Source organism: Pogoniulus pusillus, chromosome 14 (genome assembly GCF_015220805.1).
Source record: "Pogoniulus pusillus isolate bPogPus1 chromosome 14, bPogPus1.pri, whole genome shotgun sequence".
NCBI classification, from domain to species: Eukaryota; Metazoa; Chordata; class Aves; order Piciformes; family Lybiidae; genus Pogoniulus; species Pogoniulus pusillus.
In genome coordinates this window covers 11,007,683-11,026,578 of record NC_087277.1, presented here as the reverse complement: position 1 = coordinate 11,026,578, position 18,896 = coordinate 11,007,683, and positions in this window count along the sequence as shown.

Genomic DNA, 18,896 nt, shown 5'->3' with positions numbered 1-18,896 from the left:
ACCTAGCACCCAACCCTGTCTAATCAATTGGACCATGGCACTAAGTGCCTCATCCAGGCTTTTTTTTAACACCTCCAGGGATGGTGACTCCACCACCTCCCTGGGCAGCCCATTCCAAAGGCAAATAACTCTCTCTGGGAAGAACTTCCTCCTAAATGGAGATATGAGTATAAGGGTGACATCCAGCAGAAGAAGTGCAGTGAATTACCTCATTTTTAAGCTATCTGCAAGTCAGAGCTTTGCTATTAAGTTAGTTTTATTTTGTTTCTTGTGTAGTTGTTACTCCTTGTCTGTGGCTCTTAGGAGTGACTGCCATATAAATGTATAATAACAATAAAATAACAACAACAATAATACAATTCTTTAGTGCCTGATGAGACTTTTGTTGGTTTTAACTTATGGGAGACCTTTCATCAGAGGCCCTAACAAATGAAGCCCATTATATCATTTAAAGGCATGCTGCCTTGTTTCAGCAAATATAAACACTGGCGTGGTTGGATTTGTTTTCCCAGACCCATTAAGCTGTCACACATGTTTTCTGCCTCTTTGTGTTGACTGTCAAGCTTTTTGCATATCTCTATCTTAAGGACCACTGACAATGAGAAGGGAAACACAGGAAAAAGGCTTGGCAGTTTAATGAGACCTGGATAACATATGACTCACCAAGGGGATCTCATGCGTTTGCATCTGTGTCCATTCGTGCCCTCTCTGTTCCCCAAGACCAAAGGCACAGTGTGAACACAATTCTGTTGTGGACACCTTGTCAGAGGGATAATGTGCTCTAAAGTAGCACATTATATATAACTATATACTTATATAGAACCTTGGGTAAGGAGGAGCTGGAGAGCTTTGCAACTTGAGAAGGGGCAAAGCTTGTCAACTCTTGTTCTCCCTACCTCTGAAGAGTAGTTCTGAGACTGAACTTTTCACTACACACCAGAAATTTGTTCTGGAGGTACAAGTTAGTTTACTCAAGAATGACCTAATGTATGTTTAGTGTAGGTGATGAGGATCCCAAGACCTAAGATTGAACCAGTCAGATAAAATATTTAACAGAAATAGACACACCCTGTGAATTATGTATCTAAATTGGTGTTTTTGTCAGGCTATGAAGATACTTGTCCAATGCAAAAGATCTGCTTCAAAGTTGTCAGTAGCAATCCCTCTGTTAAACCCAGCAATCTTTACCTTTGGGCTCAGGCACTGGCCTGTAGCTGTAGCTAAACTTGCAGATAAAGTATCACATGTCCCAGTTCAGATATTTGTGTGATTCATTCACTGAGTACACAAGAAATCCTTAAAAATGGCTTGCAGAATATTTTGGTCACTGAGCCTGAAGATGAAGACATAAAATGGGTGGAGAGATGAATGTGATATTCACTGAAATGCATTAAAATTACACAGAAGTAAGATGCTAACATCTGAGTGTATTTTGCCACATAAAATCCATGTGCTTGATCACTGTTATAGCTCTAGTAATGTGGTTTATTTTGCCACCTGAAGTCTTGTTACATTAAAATGCTGCAGAACAGTTCATCACAGCTGCATTTGCTCATTCTGCATATTAAATAAATGGTCTTTCCATTCCAGTGTTTGATGCCTGTAATTATATTTGATAACGGTGAATAATCTCTTCTATTATTAATAGATGTTCAATGGGTGAGGCTCCACAGGCTCTTCATCTGAGTTTTCTGACCTTCTAGTTTGCAAACAAGTGAATCCTGTATCATCTTGACTAATAGGAGAGAGTTTTGCTGGTCTTATTCTGATTTAACTAGCATGAAAGAGGAATTGCTCCTTGAAACACTGTGCTCTTTAGAGATCTCTTTATCTGCCTTTGTGAGCCTAGTCACCTGCTGGTCTTTTGATTTTGTTTTGATTTGTTTCGTTCTGTTTTAAACATGTTTGGACGATCCTATTTAGAAAACAAAGTGTGAGATGCTAAGAAGGGTTTGCACAGGTAGGACCTGGGGTTTTTGTCATCAAAGGCAGCTGTAGCAGCAATACTAACTGTGACCTCCAGAGTCTGTGCACCATTGAGCAGGGAACAGGGTGAGCAGCTCCTTGGATAACATCTCTGTTTTGAAGAATCTCACATAGTGCCAAGATACTGACACCACATTTAGAAAAACTCTGTCTAGCCAAGGTTTCCCAAAAAGGCTGATGAGACTGAAACACTCCAGCTTGGGAAACTCGGAGTAAGGCACCTCAGATTTTCACTCCAGCCCAAGTACATACCCTTTGACACCAGTACAGTGCATATGGTATCTAACATCACCAGAGCTAGGCTTCTTTCCTGCCGTAAGCCTTTATCTGCTTAGGAACTAATACAGACACAGTGTTTCAGAAGTGACTAAAAGAATTAGAAGTCTTTGTCCCACTGACACTCAGTAAGCTGGCAAAGCCAAAGCACCTTTCAAGAGGAGGAAGTTCTTCACCATGAAAGTGGTGAGAGGCTGGAATGGGTTGCCCAGGGAGGTGGTTGAGGTCCCATCCCTGGAGGTGTTTAAGGCCAGGCTGGATGAGGCTGTGGGCAGCCTGATCTAGGGTAGGGTGTCCCTGCCCATGGCAGGGGGGTTGGAACTAGATGATCCTTGTGGTCCCCTCCAACCCTGACTGATTCTAGGTTTCTATGATTCTATGCAAGCTCTTAACTCCAAAGACGCTCTTGAGCCTCTTATTATAGCCAATGCAGTAACCAAAATGATAACAGTTGTGAACCACTATTACAGTGTTGTGCAACTCCCACAATACATAGTTACATAATAATAATGCAAATATTTACCAGCTCAGAGCTCAAGGCTTTAATCCAGTTAAAAATCACTGTGAAGGCTCCTCCATTTTTGGAATTTACTGCCTCTGTTAAACAACTGCTCTACTTGTGGGGGAAAAAAAGAAAAGCAGAGATAATATGAGTGTTGCCTGCTCAGTTCCAAGCTCAAATCTCTCTGCAGTTCATTAATAGTGAGACTATAGCTGTGGGTTACATAAATGGGACAAGAATTGGTTTGACCACTTGATGATCATTTGAACCAGACATTCAGCTATTCCAAAGGTACCTGGAGATTTTCCATGCCTCTGCTTTTATTTGTTCAGTTTGAGATAATTTATAATGCAGGTCCTGCATCTGGGTCGAGACAATCCCAAGCACACATACAGGCTGGGCAGTGAGTGGCTGGAGAGCAGCCCTGAGGAGAGGGACTTGGGGGTGCTGGTGGACGAGAAGCTCAACATGCGCCAGCAGTGTGCACTTGCAGCCCAGAGGCCAACCAGAGCCTGCGCTGCAGCAGGAGCAGTGTGGCCAGCAGGGTGAGGGAGGTGATTCTCCCCCTCTACTTCACTCTGCTGAGACCCCACCTGGAGTACTGCATCCAGTTCTGGAGCACAAGAGGGATGTGGACGTGATGGAGACTGTTCAGAGAAGGGCCACGAGGATGCTCAGAGGGCTGGAGCAGCTCTGCTATGAGGACAGACTGAAGGAGCTGGGGCTGTTCAGTTTGGAGAAGAGGAGGCTCCCAGGTGACCTTCTTGTGGTCTTCCAGTATCTGAAGGGGGCCTACAAAAAAGCTGGGGAAGGAACTTTTTAGGCTATCAGGATGTGACAGGACTGGGGGGAATGGAACAAAGCTGGAGGTGGGGAGATTCAGAGTGGACGTGAGGAGAAAGTTCTTCACTGTGAGAGTGGTGAGAGGCTGGACTGGGTTGCCCATGGAGGTGGTTGAGGCCCTGTCCCTGGAGGTGTTTCAGGCCAGGCTGGACAAGGCTGTGGCCGGGCTGCTCTAGGGTAAGGTGTCCTTGGCCATGGCAGGGGGGGTTGGAACTAGATGATCTTTGTGGTCCCTTCCAACCCTGACTGATTCTAAGAAGTGAGAAGTGCATCTGGATAAGAGCTGATAAGCACTAAGCAGCTGGGCAGAGTCAGCCTCATGGGCCCACACTGTATCAGCCCAGCCCTTCCAGGCACAGACTTGCCCTTGGTAACTGCCCAATAGATAGTCTTGGTTGTCTGTGGGATTCTGTACAATTATTGGCTTTTGGATACCACTACAGAGCATTGCTTTTCTCAAGGTAAATCCCTCACTGCACTGTACGCAGAGCTGTCCTGGTGCAGTTACAGCATCTCCACATATGAGCTATGCAGGTGGTGTAGGCTTAGCTCTTTGTTTCAAGCTACACAGGTGTTGTAGGCTTAGCTATTTGTTTCCTAAATGTCATGGCTGCTTCCTTCCAAGAACTGTAGCACAGCTCAAATCCTGGTCATAATGAAGTGGTAAACACTACCTTCAAACCTCATGAATATTCACATCAGAATAATTCAGCTGAAGTCCCAAGGAACCAAGCAGCCAATTGAAAGCACATTTATACAATTGTTCAGATGATGGATCTGAACAATACTTCACCCTCCAAATGACTCAATATGACATGTAAATAATTGCTGGTGATTGCAACATGCACCAAAGGTTTACTTATTGATTCTTTAGCTTGCCTGTCATCATTCATTAAATATTATAGGGAGCTGTCAAAACAAATTTAATAGAGTGTGTCTATGCACATGTGGGTGCAAAAGAGCCTATTTTTGGCTTCTTTCAACAAGGCAGGCTAAAATTGGATTTTTGCAAAATAAGTGCAAATTGGGTTGCTGTTGAATGCATGAAATTACTAAAAACCAATTTGTCTCAACTTTAATTAGAGTTGCATGACTGTTCTCATATATCAATACTGCCTGTTTTTATTTAATTAGTCAGAAAATCCTAGTGTGCATAGGTACTGGATTAGGTTATGATCTGATCCTTAATGAAGTGGAGATTGACATCATCAAAGAGCACTTCTATTTAATTTTTAATTAAAGATTAAAAACCCCCTCCTCCATTGTAGCAATTACATTTATTTTTGGGTTTGGTATAATAGGAATACATAAGCTGTGAATATGCAAATAACATTCTGGGAGGCATCTACATTTAAAGGCATAGCACATATACATTTCCCTGTCCAATACTCATGCAAATTAATTCAGTGAAAAATTCAGTGCACATTACAACATCTCTCCTACCTTCGGGCAGAATTATACTTCTACCATGTCTTTTACTTCTTCCATTGCTTCTAAAAACTTGGAGATCTGTTTTTTCCCCCAATTTTTACCTCAGTTATAGGAAAACAGATTTCATTCAAAAAGTAAGAGCAAGCAAGCAGCTCAGTCTTCTTTTGTTGCCTCATCTTTAGGGACCTGATTTGGCAACGCTCTCAGAAGAAATGCCTAAGACAGGTGGAATGAGTTTTGCCTTGAAGTTTCTCTACAGTACTACTACTTCTCTACAGCACTGTAGAGACTATTTTTCTACAGTACAAAGAAAGCCTTGATGACTCTGACAAGCCACATTAACTTCCAGAGGGAAACAGTGAAATACTATGCATGTCACTTTCATTTGAAAGCAGTGTGATTTTGTCATCTGAATGTCCCAACATGCTTGTAAGTAAACAGAAGGATAACAGAGTAGAAAGACAAGGGCATGAGAAATAAAAAGAAACACAACAGAGATAAACAATTCTATTGTAAGCAAAATCTCCCATAGACGCAGTTGTCCTCTGCAGTTATATCCTTTTCTCACCTCAGGTCTATAGCCTCAAAGCAGTAAAATGAAGATTTAGTTTTATCAGCCCCTGTGTGTTATGGCCCAAAGAAGGCCATAAATGAGCCACTTAATCTAAAGATTCAGTATAAATATACATCTCCCTCGCAAAATATAAGTTACAATAGCACTGTCATTGCTCTACACTGCCTATTATTACCAATTAGTATGCCTGCCTGAAAATGCAGGTTTGGATTGACCAAAACAACCTGTCAATGTTTTAAGGAAATGTGATGAGATATTTTATTTCACCACCTTTTACAGAACTGCTGCAGCAAACAATACAGTAGTTTTCAGTCTTCTGAAACCTATACCACAGACAGTATTTATACCATACATAAAATAGGGTAAGTAGTAACTTTCTTATAGCCCACACCTCTGCCAGCATCAAATGAAATGCAAATGACAAGCCCTCTGATTCAGATCCAGCTTGTGTACATTAATGTGCTTTGTTCAGATGTTTCCTGGACAGCCAAGAATGAGAAAGAGGCACTGACCATCTGAACTGCTCTCAGGAAATGCCTGATTCTCCTTTTACAGAACAGGGAGCCTTCTAACATAAACACCCAGGTGTTTAAAATAATGTGTGATCTATCTCTGCCTCAGTGGGTAGCTTTTAATTCAATCATCCTTTAGTTTCCCTTGTCTTCAGAGTATCAGAATGTTTGGCCCTCCGGCATCGCTGCATAAGCACAAGTGGCTTGCTAAATTAAAGCTACAGGTTGTGTGACAACCCACTCTTGATATCACAGAAGGTTTGTGTCCACCCCTTTGCAATAAGCAATCAAGAATCATCTCCAGCATGCAGGCCACCTTGTCTTCTTATTTGTGCAGCACACCACAAGAATCAGGCTGCATACCTGTTTCATGATGTTTAGTTTCCTTCATACCAGTGTCTCATGCCCTCTATGCTCTCACTCAGTGTGCATTTTTGCTACCAGCTCAGTGTGCAGCAGTACTTGGTGTACACCTTGGTGCATATCCCACACACAGAAGTAAAGTGCACACCTTACACTGGAGGCTGTGCCATTGGAGAAGTGGTAGAGGCACAACATTTCAACACACTATTGAGTGCATTCTAATGACCAACATTCATGCAGTATTGGCATGTCTCCCACAGTCATTTTCTAAAGGCATTTTCCAGGTTTTAAATGAAGGTTATTTAATACAGAGGCTTTATAAACGGTAGAGTTTTGCAGATTGTCATTTGGCAGATTGGAGTTAGACACGAAAAACGTTATATTTTGTTCTGAATTTAGTCTGGTTTAACTTTATCACAGTACAGTATGGCACCATTACAGGCAGAGATTGTACAACTGTTTGCTACTCAGTTCAGTTTGTCCTATTGCTTCTCTTTACTTTTACAAAGTGAGGCAACTCACTGACTTCAAACAGGCAAAAGTAATGCAACCGAGATGTCTCAAAACATCATAAACATATCACTATTTGAAAAGAATACTTCCCCCCCCCCCCCCCCCTTTCCTTGTTTTCTTCTGTGCATCCAAACATATTTGGATTATTATGTTGTAAAATTAAAACCCCCAAACTTCTCTTAAACTATGCTACTGATTTTTTTTTCTTTTCCCACTTCTATGCCATCAGATATACCAGGAGTATTTTTTAAGCCTTTCACATAGAACAATAATAGGATCATAACTCTATGCTAATTTCCTACTGAAAATGGACCAGATGTCTATAGTGTATTAAGCAAACCTTGGTTCCTTATTTTGTTTGGAGCTGCAAATATCTATGGCAAACTGTCCTTCTGGACCAATCTATCATTTTAAGGAGAAGACCAAAGAAAATAGATTAATCAAAGGCCCTGCAGTTATTGTCTCCCCCTGTTAGCTCCAATTCATATATCATTAGAGAAAAAAAGCCTGTCAGCACTGCAGGATGTTATCTCTTTGGAAGAAAAAAAATCTTCAGCCTAATAATTCATTTTTTTAAACCAGATGACAATACACAGGATTAAAATATTGGCTTTTCTAACATTTCTACAGCAAGGAAAGCCAAGTCAAACAGTGCAATGCAGCACTTTCAGAAAGAACAAATATTTTGCCTATACAGGGCTTCAGCATTTGCATGCTGTGCAGGTAGTTTCATGCACCACTATTCATTTTAATGCAATGTCAAGACATAGGTAAGATATAGACTAAAATATAGATACCCAAAGGGCTTTGATACAGCTCAACCACAATGATAAAATGTAGGAGGAGCAGCACAGAGAATGCTTCGGAGTGGCCTCAGCATTAAATTTCAATCATTTTTTCCATAAGTGCAATTTCACTAGATGCTTGATCTAAGCCCTTTGAAGTCACTGGCAAGAGTAATGGCCTTTGTTTCATGTATCTCTTTCATTAACATGAGAGGATGCATGTTTCTGAAATTAATCTGCCTCTTAGGAGAACTGGGTAGGAAGTACTGGATCTTTAGCTGCATACAATACACAAGCCTCCTTCAACTAGATCCATCTCGGCTAACTCTAAGTACCAAATAAACCACACTCCAAGGATACCCGTGTGGAACAACTGCTGCTTCAGTGTTTCCATCCTACTTTAAAGTTAGCTAGGATGAAGGTCTGCAAAACCTTTACTTCATCCAACCTGTGCTCCTTCTTCTGTCACCTGGTCAGAAGCCAGAGGTCACCGCTACATATTTCACCCAGGGACATGGGTATCCATGACAGCTATTTTCCTCAGGCAGCTCATGTCCTCCTCTTTGAAACAGCTTTCTTTGGGACTGCTGGTGGGAATTTGCTTATCTCCTAGTTCAGCTGGGTGACATCTCATTTTTCTTGCTCTTTGCTCGTGGTTCTCACTTGGGCTGACTCTCCAACAGAAAGCAGCCTGGAAGCAGCTGCTCTCATGTGCTTCTCAGTCATGCTTGGAGTCTCTCTGTCCATGACTGCAGGCTGTTTGACAGCTCTTTGCCTTTGGTTTAATTTCCACATCTTTCTTGAATCTGTTATCTTTGACAAGTGTGCTGATCTTGGTTTGCCTTTTGCCTGCAAATACTGTGCCTGCATGACAACAAGATCCAGTTCTATTATTCTTTAAGCTGATATTTCTATTTTCCTTTATTAACTATTTTTATAGTAGTCTGCTTCCATGTTTTCAGTTTTCTGATTAGTGTCTGTGCAAATGCAACCATTAGATATCCCACCTACTGAAACTAGGATGATTATCTTCTCTCTTCATGCTGCTCTCTTCACAAGAAGTGAATCAATGTGTACAATGTTTTCTCAGTGCTGTCTGGGATTTCAGGTAGCTTTTGATGGGAAAGTACAGCTTCTGGACAGTTTGTTCTACTCCATTTGCATCTTCATGAAGGTAATTTACCCCTGGCCAAAACAGTCCTGAGACTTTATCTCATCTTGAGATTAGTTTTTATTATGGTGTGTTTCTTTTTTTCTTTTTTGCAACACACATTCTTGCTTTTGATGAGATTACTGCTGGGTTGCTTTAAACATGACTATCTTGCACTCACATGTCATCTCACACAGGAGGAAACCTCCTGTCAGAGTCTTCACTTTCAGTTTGGATATTACTGGAATATAAATTATCAACAGCCTCCTCACCAGCATCTACCAGGCATACCTTTGTAATCAGTTTGATGCTTCCCAGCTTAAGACCAAGAGGTCTATTGAGAATGCTGGTCTCCTGACTGGATGGCTTGTTTAGCTTAGCATGAGAAATAAAAGTGGCTTTGGCATTTCATGTAGAATGTTCTCCCTTAATAAACTTATACTCACTCATGGACCGAGTGGCTGGAGAGCAGCCAGGAGGAAAGGGACCTGGGGGTACTGATAGATAGTAGGCTGAAGATGAGCCAGCAGTGTGCCCAGGTGGCCAAGAGAGCCAATGGCATCCTGGCCTGGATCAGGAACAGTGTGGCCAGTAGGACAAGGGAGGTTATTCTGCCCCTGTACTCAGCACTGGTCAGGCCACACCTTGAGTCCTGTGTCCAGTTCTGGGCCCCTCAATTCAAGAGAGATGTTGAGATGCTGGAATGTGTCCAGAGAAGGGCAACAAAGCTGGTGAGGGGCCTGGAACACAAACCCTATGAGGAGAGGCTGAGGGAGCTGGGGTTGTTTAGCCTGGAGAAGAGGAGGCTCAGGGGTGACCTCATTGCTGTCTACAACTACCTGAAGGGAGGCTGTAGCCAGGTGGGGGTTGGTCTCTTCTCCCAGGCAACCAGCAATAGAACAAGGGGACACAGTCTCAAATTGTGCCAGGGGAGGTCTAGGCTGAATGTTAGGAGGAAGTTGTTGCCAGAGAGAGTGATTGGTATTGGAATGGGCTGCCCAGGGAGGTGGTGGAGGCACCGTCCCTGGAGGTGTTCAAGAAAAGACTGGATAAGGCACTTAGTGCCATGGTCTAGTTGACTGGCTAGGGCTGGGTGCTAGGTTGAAGTGGATGATCTTGGAGGTCTCTTCCAACCTGGTTGATTCTATGATTCTATGAATAGTAATAACTAATTTCTTACCAGTGTGCAATATTTCATGTTATCTGTTCCTATGTCTACTATTGTGCCATTGTCTTCCTTTGAGCTACTCTAAGAACATTTCTGTATATCTTTTCAGCCTTTCTAATCTTTTTTTTTTTTTCATGTGGAATTCTGCATTTCAGTAATCACATTCACTTTCATTTCATTGTATCTCCAAGCTCCATTGCCTTTTAATTATCATTGAAATGTTAGAACAAAATGCATAGTGATAATTCTGTCTCCTCTGGTCGAGAGAGAGTAAATGTGTGTCAGATATCACATTTCCATTTCTGTACTGCTTTTGAGCATGTGTATCATGACCTGTCAACTGTAAGATCTTGTATTTCATTGTCATTGATCCAAAAAGTGGCTTATCATAGAATCATAGAATCAACCAGGTTGGAAGAGACCTCCAAGATCATCGAGTCCAACCTATCACCCAGCCCTAGCCAGTCAACTAGACCATCTCCCCTGAAAGAGGTGCTTGTCACTGATGCTGCACTGACTCCACAATTCAGATGCAAACTGAACTGATTGTTGTATTGATCCAACAGCTTAGTTGTCCATGACAAATCTTGACATACTTTTCAGTAGTGCTTTTAGGCTGCCAAATCACACTGTGTCTGCCCTCTTCTTTAACTAGAAACTATAACAAGTATTTCAGCTCCCTTCATATTTTACTGTCATATGATGATGTTATGTTTCTGAAGCCATTTTGCACTGCTGGGACAAGTTGAGCATTTTATTTTCCTCATTTAGTTTGTTTTCCACATCTGTGCCATTGGATCCTGCTGCTTGCACTTCCACTCCCTCTGAGGTTGGCTTTATGACTGCTGTAGTGTTCTCCAGCACCCTAAGCATCGGACACAGTTCTCTTGAATTTTCTGGATGCATCTGAGTTCCTTGTCATTCTCAGGCATTTTTCTAGAGTAAGATCAGTTCCTCTCATCTCTCTCTGCTATATATGCAGGCATCATATCCCCTAGTGATCTTGTCTCTAATGAGGATATCTGTTATGTTTCTAGAGCTGCATGACACCCTTTCAATCTCTTTGTACAACATACTGAAATGTAATGTTGAAAAAGCCTGTGAAGGGTGCTTTGAGCTCTCCTGTTGTACTTCATGTTGGGTGACAGGGGTTTCTCACACAGCCAGCAATCATGTTTCATTTGGAAGGTTGATGAAATCCATCTGAGGAAGCGGTGACTTCTTAAACTGCTCTCACTTGATCATTTGGGATGATCTATCCTTCAGTTTTCACAGCTGTTTTACCATCTGCTATTTTGTCTAAGTACAAAGCTACATTCACTTCTTATTCTTCTCTTCCTATGAAGTAGCAAAATGAAAGCTTAACTTTTTTTTTCCATTTTTTATTTTAGTTTCCCCAGGCAGTCCTCCATACAAGCTGGATTCTTCTTTCCAGTGCTCTAAAGATTTTACAATACATTTCTTTTCCTGAAAGCCTTTAGTTGTCTTTGATCAGCATTCTTACTTTGCCCTGTTTCTAGGTACATTTTTGCCAACCTGCTGGTCACTCTTCTTTCTTTGCTGGACATGCAGCTGTTCACCTGCCAAATCCAGGTGCTGTGCAATAACATCTGCTGCCTCCTTGCTTCAGAAGCAAAGATGGCTTCTTACTGCACATTTCCTACATCTACATCTGCCATTTCACCATCTCCAGAGACTGGCCTTCTGGAGGATTCTTTAAAATATTCCATCTGCACCTTCTATTTGTCTCTGAAAGGCCAACACAGTTTTCTGCAGGCCAGTACAAGGACTGAAATGGCAGCATGTTGGAAGGCCTTGGAGCTTAAGAACTTTTGCTTGCTTGATTCACCCTGCAAGTCTCTCATTTTAGTAATAAACACAAATCTATATGACAATTATTTATCATAGGTCTTAAATGAGCTTGTAGGCTTTGTCCAGAACAAATTGATGAAGTGCCCATATTACAGAGAGATGCTGTGACTGCCTTTACTGTTTGCTTGAAGATCCTGTGGGAAAAAAAAACCAAACCCACAAACAAACCACAAAACAAACAGGCTAAGACTGAGAACATTTGAGGACTGCTCCAGACTTCTAGACTCTGGGCAACCTCATTGGTTCATTTTCTTATTTGTAGCATGGATGCAAACCAGGAACATGGACAGGACCTGGTGGAGGTTGTGACAGAATAGCTGTGACCCTCTGCCTGAAGCCCTTCTACTCATTGTAGTCCTTCTCCAGGGTTCAGCTCTGACATTTTCAATCTTCAAAGCAAGAACATGAACCTCACAGTTCAGATTTTGGTCAGTCTGCAGCTTGAAGCATGTGAAATCCTGGGATTTGTCTTTTTCTTTTGATAGAAAACAATAAATTGGCTCCAGTTCATTTATAACTAGCCTGAAGTTTAATCAGAAGATTCAAACCTTTTGACAAAACATGGTCTGGATACATCTGTAGGAAAAGCTGCAAACAGCTGAATTTTACTTTGCTTTGAATTTCCTAATAAACATTTCACATTGCTCCAAAGTACACTTTCCACGAGTTGAAGGAATCACCCTGTATAAAGGTTAAGGGGAAAGAAATTACATGACAAGCTCTGTTACCTCCTGCCGTTTCTCTTTCTGTTTGGTCTCAAAGGCCAGGGAGAAAGAAGCAAATGATATAGTAAGAACATATGGTTTCTAAAAGGAGTCCTTTTAGAAGAATAATATATTAGTTAAATACTACTGCATCTTGCCAAAATGACATTATTATAACATCATCCCTTACAATTACTAGCACAGCTGAATCAATAATGTGGATACTATAAAGAAAAAACTGGCTACAATGGAACTATAAATTCTGCAGAAATTATTGTAGCAATTTTGTAGTGGTTTGGAATAAGCTTCCTAAACCCCTCAACCGCTTCAGCAGATTGTCTGCCTCATGCAACCATTCTGTTACAACTCTTGTTTGCTTGTGGCAACGTTTTTCAGTCAGTAGACATGAGCTAAGGGAATTTGCATCCCAGGGAAATATAGCTGTCAGGAAAGGGTTGCTTCTGCTTGCAATTTACATCTATTGGCTTAAAGTATCCAAACACGGTATAGGATTTAATTCTATTTTTCTAGATATCTGGGTCAGATCAGCATTGTGTGAGAGATTTTTAGTTTATAGGAATTAGCAAAGAACAACTGAAATTAAAAAGGGTAATGTTGCTTGACTCTAGCTGAAGAACTATTCCTTATTTTCAGCTAAGTGCTGTTTCATTTCCATTTTCTATGCCATAGTAAATAAAACCTGAAACATATTAAAATTAATTGCCTGAATATATTTGGTCTGTAAGGTTAGACTGACAATATAGTAATTCTTTCTAACACATCTTGCTGGTGATTAGCCTATCCATTACTCAAAGAAATAATATTTCGCTACATTGACTTCTCAGGAAGACAAATACCAAATATAAAGGATTAAATAAGCAGTTCCAAAAATGTGTGAATGTTTCCATATCTCTAAAGAAACTGATTCTCTTTATGAGATTTTTATTTGGCTGGTTCATCTAAAAGCAGCAAACACTGGCCCATAGAAAATTGTGGACTGAAGAATGTGAGAATTTTCAGCTATTGCAGAACTTCACCAAGCTCTCTTGTGCTTCAGTGGAGTTGCAAGTACTCAGCACCTGTTTCATCAACCAACAGATGGTCACAATTTAAGGAGACCCATAGGCAAAATAACCTTCATTTATTTCAGGCTCTCATGGTGTTCTGCATTGCTGTGCTTGCCATAAATGGTTTTTTTTTTTATTAAAAAAATGTTATGTATTATATAAAATAGGCAACACATGCTTTGTTGATAGATCAGAGCACATAGATTCACTTTACTTATCATAGGTCTAGCTAAAAACATCTTCAAACAGATAGATTTCCTGTGGCTTTAACTTGGCATGGCTGTTCTACAAAGAGAACCAGGTTTAATATTGATCTGGTTAAAAATGCCCCAGCTCATTGCAGGTAGACTGGACTTTATGACCTTTAAAAGTCTTTTGCAATGCAAAGCATTCTATGTCTCTGTAATTCTATAGTAGTCATAGAATCAACCAGGTTGGAAGAGACCTCCAAGATTATCCACTAGGTGACTCATCCAGGCTTTTTTTGAACACCTCTAGGGATGGCGATTCTACCACCTCCCTGGGGAGCCCATTCCAATGGCAAATCACTCTCTCTGTCAAGAACTTCCTCCTAACATCCAGCCTATACCTCCCCTGGCACAACTTGAGACTGTGTCCCCTTGTTCTTTTAGTCCTTGATCCTTTTATTCTGTGGACTTCACAGGACAGGGTCTTTTGTTGAAATACCAGCTGATGTCTGGGCACCACATCTCCCTCTACTTCTTTGTGATTCTACAGTGCATACACTGTTCTTAGGTTAAACAACAGCAGTTATTTGGGGGGATTTTTTAATGGTGGGCCACTCTCTTGGTCTACATCACACTGCAGGCACAAGAACACTGCCCAGTAAAACAGCAAGAATGAGTAGCAGACAGAGAGAGAGCTGGGAACAGAAATTAACTGGAAACAAAACTTACTATAACTTTATCTTTTAATGTGCCTGCATAACTCTTTAGAAAGTAGCATTTATGGACCTTTCAGCCACCTTTGCAAAGGCCTTAATTAAATTTCCGCATGAGCTGCATTATCATCTGTTATGATGATGACAACAGGGAGGTCTGTCTTGTAAAATCAGAGTTTCCAAAGGTGGGTACCATTCCAGTGCTGTGTAACACTAGAATTGACATGGTATTTAACTACAAGAAGGTCTTAATGAGTCACCCAATGAGAGGTTCTTAGTGAATCTTGACTAGAAGGTCAGCTATTGTCAGATCTATATACTAAATATCCAGCTCTTAGATAAATTCTACCTGTAGTTTTCAGTTTCAGTTAAGATTACCTCTCAGATTTGTTCATACTCAGACTGGTTAGATGTCATGCTGAAGTTAACTTCTGAGGTTTTTGACAGTGGCACAGGACTGATGAAGAATATGTGTTGGGATTTAATATATGCCCACCCTTTCCAAAGAGGTTATAATGGTGACTGAGATCCTGAATAGACCAGGAAACCTACAGTGAGGTTTCTTTCCGATCAATATGTGCACCTAGACATACACTCAGTCCCTTTTTTGAAGGCAATCAAATATTCTTATTCTATTCACAGTAAAAATTAAAGCAAATTTTGAAAGCAATCAAATATTCTTATTCTATTCCTAGTAAAAATCATAGAATCATAGTATGACAGGGGCTGAAAAGGACCTTGAAAGATTATCTCATCCAGTCCCCCTGCCAAAGCAGGAGCACCTAGAGCAGATCACACTGGAATGCATCCAGATGGTTCTTGAATATCTCTAGAGAGGGAGACTCCACAACCTCCCTGGGCAGCTGTTTCCAGTGCTCTGTCACCCTCACACTGAAAATAAATAAATGGGTTACAGAAACCTAAGGTGCTAATAAGACAACGAATACTGGGCTTATCAGTCAGTGTGAAACAGCTGAGAAAAATAGAAATAGGTCTTTTCTTCAGGGCTGAGGCACAATACTCATTGTAGTTAATAAGAAATAGAGTCATGCTGACTACAGTGACCATAGTACCAGGCTATGGGTGTTTGAACAACAAGTCCTCAGTGGTAGAAAATGTTATCCAGATAATGGGCAAGTGAGGCACTGACTGAACGGTCTCCCTGGAAGCTTGCTGGTGCTTTTTGGACCTCAATATCTCCAGTAGAACTATCACAGTTTATGTACTGGATAGTAATTTACATACTGGACAATATTTCTTCCTTTCTCTAGATGTGGGTTTGTCATATGCCTGTCCATGAAGGAAGTTTTTTCTTTTATTTGAAAGGCTGAAAAACTTCTCCCTCAGGATGTTCCCAGATCTTTACTCGTCCTGATTAGATTACTGAATAAACAGAAGGGAATGTTATGATCAGCTATTGTGATGTTATGAATAATACAGAAGGAACAATATTTATCCTGCAATTCCTACATAGCACTTCAGCATTACCCTTTCCTTAGTCCTTTACTGAGAGAATGAAGGCTAAAGTATGTCTTCTCTAGGTTATGTCTAGTGCATGTAGATGCTATAAAGAGGTATCTCTACTCATATCATATGTGGCAAGAAGAAATTTCACCTGGGAAAATAATATCAACAAAATAATTTTATTTATTAAAATATGCCTCTCAAGTCAATCACTTCCCCCTTCCCTTCCCCCCCCCCCCAGTCACTTATGATTGAAATGATTTTGTTCGGTTGTACTCACTTGTGCCTCAGTTTAGTAAAAGGGTGTATTGGTTCCTGTCCTGACTGGCCTTTTATTGAAGTAAAATTAAACAATTTCATGATTCAATTATTAATACCTTCCATCTATAAACCATGTCTTCATCTATAAACCATATTGACATTCAGTCTAGACATCTCAAGAGGGGATTCACTTCATGAATATCAATAAACAGGTTGTAAGGAGACCAGGAATATTAAATTATTTCAAAGCGTTTGACAGTTGACAATGTTAATACAATAATTAAAAGCTCACATCCCTTAGGAAGAAAAAAAAAAAAGCTGCTCAGCATTTCTATGTAGGAAGCAGCAAAGCCCTTAAAAGGTGTAAGTGAACACAGCTGTACAGTCGTTACTGGGTCCGTGTGGATTTTCACCACCTCCCACAGCAGTTTCACAAATAAAGAAATACTCCCTTTGCCCCAAAGATGTCTTCAAGAACAGGTTTAACCTCCATTTATGCCCAGTTTGGAATTAGCTTTTCAGCCAGGAGGAGGGAAAAAATTGAAAATACAAATCCTATCCTGCATTAAACCTCTCCCTTGAAAAGAAAGTGGCTGATAAGCCAATGCACTGAAGAGCTGGCTCCACACCTGAGATGCAATTGAAAAAGCATTGAGTCAGAGAGTAAATGGCAAAACTTCACAGCTGAGTCTTTCTGCTTCTCTCAGTGCAGCTGGTGTAAAACTTCCCTGGGTAGGAATCCATCAAGTCAGAAAAAACCCCAGAAAGACAGCAGATTTCTGCCAGGCATTTGTCGTAGCAATGACCTTCTGTGCGAAAATAGAACAACTGACCACAGGAGCACAAATCACATCACAGGGGCTTCTCTGAAATTGTTTCTCGAGGTGGCTGGAACTTAGTATCAATTCTCCATGTATCTGAGAACAGGGATGGTGTTAACAAAAATGGCATTTAAGGTTCTTACAAAAAAATAAGATAATGCAATAAGTATGATACTGTCTTGTGGGTGGGTATCCCACTATGTTTATTTTGCTAAGGTAACACTAGCTTAACATACATCCAGGTTTGCTTGCTGATGTGCTCATTCAGTGCTTCTCTGCCCCAGCTGCTTGGATTGGAGGCACATTGATACTTGGGCTGCAATTTTCAGGCAGGCATCAGACAATGCTATGGATAACAAAGATCCAGAATATTGGTAATACTAAATAAATATTGGGAGAAATATTCAGCCGTAGGTATTGGTTAAGGCATTCCTCACTTCAGTGGGATTAAAACTTCACATTCTGTCTGAGTGAATGGAGAAATTTTCAGCGCTCAGTGCTGTAACCTCAACTAGACATTGTGCAACACGTTACTTAAAAGTAGCTCTCTGACTTTTGCCATTTTGGACAACTATTGAAGACAATGTGTGCTTATCTGGCACGCAGCTCCCCTCTCCTACAGGAGGTCATTGACAATTTCAGTTGTAACCTGTGGGTGCACAAAACTGAACAGCACTGTATCCCTAAGGGGCAGCTCAAACCCAGGTCATTCAGGCTCACATCTGATGTCATCAGTGGACTTCAGGCTCCCATGGCTGTCTTTTCAGTCTACTGACCATCCGCCACTGCTTCCCCTCCCTGCTCCTGACACTTCCCTTTTCCTCCTCTGGCACCACACTTCCACCTTCTCATTAGCAATTACAGGAATCCACTATCAGGAATGCTTTGGAATAAGTGTTTTTCCTTTGTAGCTGAAACATTAACTACTGTCCTAGCATCTATAGTAAAGCCTTTGACACTGTGTCCCATAGAATCCTCCTGGGGAAACTGGATGCTCATGGCTTGGATGGACATACACTTCACTAGGATGAAAACTGACTGGATGGCCTGGCTCAAAGAGCTGTGGTGAATGGAATTAAATCCACTGGTGGCCAGTCACAAGTGGTATTTCCCAGGGAGAACTGGTTTGGTACTGGGGCCAGCTCACTTGAATGTCTTTATCAAAGATCTGAAGGATGGGATTAAATGCACTCTCACTAAGTTTACAAACTCCTCCAAGTTGGGTGGCATTGTTGACTTGCTTGAGAGTAGGAAGGTTCTACAGAGGAACTTGGACAGGCTGGATGGGTTGCCCAGGGAGGTGGTTGAGTCATTTGGATGTGGTGCTTGGGGATATAGTTTAGGGTGAACCTTGTAGAGTAAGGTTATCCTCTGGGCTTCGTGGTCCCTAGGGTCTTTTCCAACCTGAACATTTCTGTGATTCTGTGGATCAATGGGCCAAAGTCAGTTGTATGACATTCAGCAAGGCCAAGTGACAGGTCCCATAGTTTGGGCACAATGATCCTTTGCAATGCTACAGCCTTGGAGAAGAACGGCTGAAAAACTGCTTGTCAGAAAGGACATGGGAGTGTTGATCAGCAGCCAGCACATGAGACAGCAGATGTGTTCAGGTGGCCAAGAAGGCTGGCAGCATCCTGGCCTGTATCAGGAATAGTATGGCCAGTAGGATTAGAGAGGTACCCAGCACTGGTGAGACTACATCT